This window comes from Pygoscelis adeliae, unplaced genomic scaffold, assembly GCF_000699105.1.
Source record: "Pygoscelis adeliae isolate BGI_AS28 unplaced genomic scaffold, ASM69910v1 Scaffold167, whole genome shotgun sequence".
In the NCBI taxonomy this organism is placed as follows: domain Eukaryota; kingdom Metazoa; phylum Chordata; class Aves; order Sphenisciformes; family Spheniscidae; genus Pygoscelis; species Pygoscelis adeliae.
Genome location: NW_008825428.1, coordinates 6,416,750 through 6,422,029, shown reverse-complemented (window position 1 = coordinate 6,422,029; position 5,280 = coordinate 6,416,750).

Genomic DNA, 5,280 nt, shown 5'->3' with positions numbered 1-5,280 from the left:
GATGTGTTATATTTTCCACAGCTGTTTATTCTTGTTTGACTGCTGTACAAAGCCGCTTTAAATCTTCGGCAGGAAGAATAAAAGTTAAAACTGCTTGGACGGGTTCCTGCAGACTTGCGGGCTGGTGCGGGTCCATCTCGGTCCCTGCGTAACGACCCCTCTGCACGCATCAGGTCTCGATAAGCCTCGTTAGCGCGGCTCGGGGCAGCAATCCGCTCGCTAGTATCAACAAAAATAGGAGCTAATTCAATTATGTCTGAAAGCCGGGGTGTAACAGAGGGAAACTTTGGCGCTTGTGAACTAAGCTGCTATATTTGCTTTGCAATAAACCGACGAGAATATTTTATGATGGAGGGGAACAGTACAACACAAAAGGGAAATATGACAATAAATCTCTTTTTATGGATTCTCTCTAGCAGCAAAACACAAGGATTCAACGGTTTTACGACTCGACTATTTCGCAGGTACGTCTGAATATACCTACATAGAAAAGAATACCCCGTATCCCCCCTTCCAGCCCTCCCCGCATCGGGGAGACCCAGCCCTGTCCTCCCCTCACTTCAACGACAAAACTCCCCGTGACTTCCATGGCAGCAGCGCTGGCACAAGAGTTCACATCTGACCGCTGCAGGGGTATGCTCCGATTATTTATGGTGCCACTGACAGTACCCTTTCAGAGTTTACTGATACGCGAAACTGTAAGTCAGAAGTAACGCTCCACCATCCATCTCATAACGAGCACATTAGGCTATTTTCTTTCTAGTTACTCCAAAACTATTAACGTTTGAGATCGTTTATCCGCCTGTGGAGCTAAATTACAGCTTTAGTTTCACAGGGCCAGTTTTTTAGAGATTTTTGCATGCAGAAATAAAGATAGGTACTTTGAGGGGAGGATTTCAAAGTGGCAAAGGGTCTAACGCTCCTTGAAATAAGTGCAGGTTCAGCATATAAATCCCTTTGAGGATTTAAACCCTGGACGCTTTTGGAAACCAAAATACACAGCGCTCTGCATCTCGATACCTTTAAAAATCTGCCTCATGGAAGATATATTTTTTCAGAGTCATGTTCCACTGTAAAACAGCATTCTTACATCCTAAAACTGGTTGTAATTATTCAATGCAAGCATGTTTGCATCTAAGGTGCTGGGAATGTTTTGTTATCTGTTTCCATGCCTTGTTTTCGTTCTTTCTTATTATCAAGTCCTGATATTGCTTACCCTGAGCACCCAAATCCGGGTTTAGGTCACCTAGAGAGCAGGGCATAGCTGCTGGGTCCGGTGGTTTGCTGCTGGGCTGCAGTGATTTGGAAGTGCAGGGCTTGAAACAATTGCTTCACATACAATCTCATAGTGCAGTGCTTTTCCTATCTCAGCACACACACATGCACACAGCATGGCTCTTTAAGTGACCAGTCACTGGGAAGTCTAGCAGCTATGAAAGCAGAAAGCAGAGGTAGCATATGCAGTTAAATGTATTCTTTCAAACATAAGTCCTTTCAGTTAAAAATTGTCTTATATATTGCTAAATGAAAGTCACACTGCTTTTTTTTCTTTTAAATAGATCAGGCAAGTGATTTCAGAGCCCTAGTTTTATTAAGAAAGGTTGTAGAACGATCTAGAGTTCAAATATGTCAAGCCTAATCATGTATTGAACAACATCTATAAAATACATCCATGGGAAAAAGAAAGATCACAAAAACTCACAGGCACTGACCTCATCAGTACGAGTTGTGCTACTTAAGCCAACGAGACTGCTCATCAGAGTGGCACATATTTGTATGAATTCAAGTTTTGCATGTGCCTACTGTTAATGGAAACAATTTGTACATACTTGAGCTAGCTCATATACCATTACGAGTCTTGCATGGGAAGGCAGAGCACAGCGCAGGCTGATTTTACTCGGTTTCTCACTGAGCAAAGTAGCCCGCGCTGAGCTCTATGCTATTGCAATAAGGCACTGCAAGCACTGTTTTACAGCCACTTCAAGGACCTCTACACTAGACTGCAGTCTGCAGTATGGACAGAGTAGTGGGAGAAATGAGTACTGGGTATACATACATCTGTGCTTACCTGGAGGCCCAGGGCTCTGCTCTGCATACCCTGGAGCCCATGAAGGGCTTCCCCTGACTCCATTCGTGTAGTGTTCATAAAGATATGTCCTAGCTTGTAAAAAAAGTACATGCCCATTTCGTATGATATGTGCATGCACACATCTGGGCTGCATGTGTGGAGAAGTAAAGGCACACACCGCAAACAATTTTACATGTGCAATTTTCCAAGTATGGGTCTATGGGTCTACAATGCGGTGTATCTACAGTGCAGAAAACAACATTCTTCTGCACAGGAGGGCATTTTTAAGTGGCTTTCAAAGAAAAAAAATGCAGCGTTATTCTTGGTAGCACAGTTAGTAGCAGCTTATTTCTCCTGGTGGCTCCTGAATTTTCCTGCAAACCCACCAAGATGGTCCTAAACAGGAACATGCACACAGCAATGAGAATATTTTGGATATTCATTTCTATAGGCTGATGTTATTAAAATTAAAAACATCTGCTTTAAGGAATGCAGATTTTCCTGGACGTAAATGCTTCTCTACTCCCACAGTAAATTCAGCTACTCGGGAGACAAAATGTGATTCTAAACAGTCATTGCATTGTTTGACACAGTAGCAAATGGAACAATGCTGCCCTTAATGCTGTTGTTGTTCAACCAACAATTGGAATTGGATAAAGGCTTTCAGCTGGGAACACTTTTCTAATACCTCTGTAGGTAATGGGATTCCTATTGTGTGCTGCTCTCTGACCATTAGGCCCTGCATACTCCCTTTCCTGCGCCCCTTAAAATTCATTGGGAAGAACTTCACTACTTGTGTTAGCTTCTCTTATATTGAAGCTAAGCTGTGTGTGCCTGTTTAAGAATGAGTAATTATGTGTATTGGCCGCCACATAACGCACTGATTGCTGTGCTAATGACATAAGTGCAATCAATATCAAAGGTGGAGTTGCACTGAACACTGTGGTATGTCCATGGGACATTTTGTTGCTTTTGCCTGCCAGACTGACTCTAAATAGAAAAAAAATGTTGCAGATGGGAAGTATTGATCCTGCTGACATGGGAATAAAGAAAAATGGAAGATAATCTGCGGGACAACATTGCCCTAAACTACATGGAGGTGGCACATGACTAAGAAAGCATTATGTGACATAGGAGTGTGTATGGTGCTACCCAGAAGTAAATAATGGAAGTTAAAGTCCTTTTCGTATTCTGACACCTTATAAATCTGCCACTGGGTAAATTTGGGGGTTTCAGAAATGGTGTATAAATAGAAACTTAGATGAAACATGGCATTAGTGTAAACTAAGAAAAAAAATACCTTGATACCTATCTATCTTTTAGAAAAGAGTATATTACGTTCAAATACTTTTCTGTATTGGGAAGAATTGGTCCTTCCTTTGGATCATAGGTAAAAGAGTTTGGAGACACGTTCTCTTCCAGTGGTCTGGAAGACCTCCAGACCATTTTAAATACTGATTGCCACTACACCTTCCCATAGTTGCTGTCAACAGGAAATCTGCTATTTGTGGGATGGATGCTATGAAGTCATAAATAAAACAAAACCAGGACTTTAAATTCTAGGATTGTTTATATCCTATATAAGTTGATAAACACACATATGCACATGCACATGCACATGCACATAAACATATACATAGGAATGTGAAAAAAAATAGGATTTAGTAATTTCCTTTCAGTATTTACGTCTTAATCACGGTAACCAGTGTTCTAGTTCAAAAGAAACATTGGGATCTGGCAGGATTAGTAATATTTGAAAGCTACCCAGCTCTTGAAAAATGTCTGATTCTGCTTCCTTGGGATTCTCATGGATCATGGTCTTTGTGGAGGCAGGTGTCTTCATTCCAGCAGGCCACATGAAGTTTCACTAAGTAACGTTCGCACAGAGTGCTTCAGATGTCGGTCACTGTAGAAATGCAAACAATTTGTGCCTTCAAAATTGGGGATTAAAATAATGACAAAAAGAAAGTAAAATCCATTCACTACATCTGACTTGAAGGAAATGCTTAAAGAAGGGAAACAGCTGATTATGGGGCAAACGTATTTCTTACAGTTATGGGTGTGAAACACTGGTACACTTCTTGTATGGAGTAAGGAGTGTTGCCAGTGAACTGTAGGTTAGATGCTTACTCTGAGGACAGATGAACCACATTTTGTCTCCTTGATATATGAAGAACAGAACAATAGTTGCCAGGCAGAACTCCACTGTTGAAATCTAGAGATAGGTCTGAAGGGGCACATGAACACAAAGATTCATTGCAGTCCAGGGGATGCTATCTAGGAGGATAGATACTATTTAAAAAAAAGTTAGAAAAGTTTTTTTTTTTCAGTGACTTAAAAATACTGCAATTAAAACTATTATTAAACTAGATTAAATGAAGCGGAAATTTGCTTTCAGGTTTTAGAGCCAAGAATGTTCTTTGTGCCTCTATCCATTTCTGCGCTCCACAACAGCTCCTTGTGCTGTTTACACAAGGATTATCTTGTTTATTTTACAGTTATTATGCTTCATAGAAACTAATCAAGAGAATATTCCTTTTTTTTATGACAAAAAGTGGATGTTGAATTGCTCAAGTTGTTTTTATACAACATTCTTGGGTTTGTGATAGTGTGATATTTAACAAAGTGTTTATAAAGGCAGATATAATAGTTTATCAGATCTCAGGCAGTCATAATAACAAAACTGCCTTTAGCCTGAGTGCTATGTACTGTACTTTGTAATTTACAACACAGCACTTTCTAAATTACTTCATAAACTAAGAAAGTTGCCTACCAAAGAATCAATCTTATAAGAACTAAGAAATCTTTTCCTAAATATTTTTTCTGTTACTTAGTCTCCATACAAATCATTATTAGTAGCTTGGACTCAGAAAGAAACTGCACTCCCTTGTAGCACGCAACACATGCATGCTGTAAGATATTTTCATGCAGTCCAATCTATTAAAATTTCAGTGGAAGAGACTTTTCAGGTTAAAATGCTACATGTCTAAAATGGTATCCTGCACAAACAATGGGATAATGTGAAGAAAAAAGACCAAAAGGAAGCCGAGGACCTTACAGTGGGAATCTAATGGAGCAATTCAAGTGGGAGTTAATAGTTTATGAGACCATGAATAGAGAATGGAGCCTTTCATTTCTGTGTTGCTAGTCCAAGTCCCTACCAACTTATCCAAAGTCTGTTTGGTGGATTCACTGTAACGGCACGTGTAAAG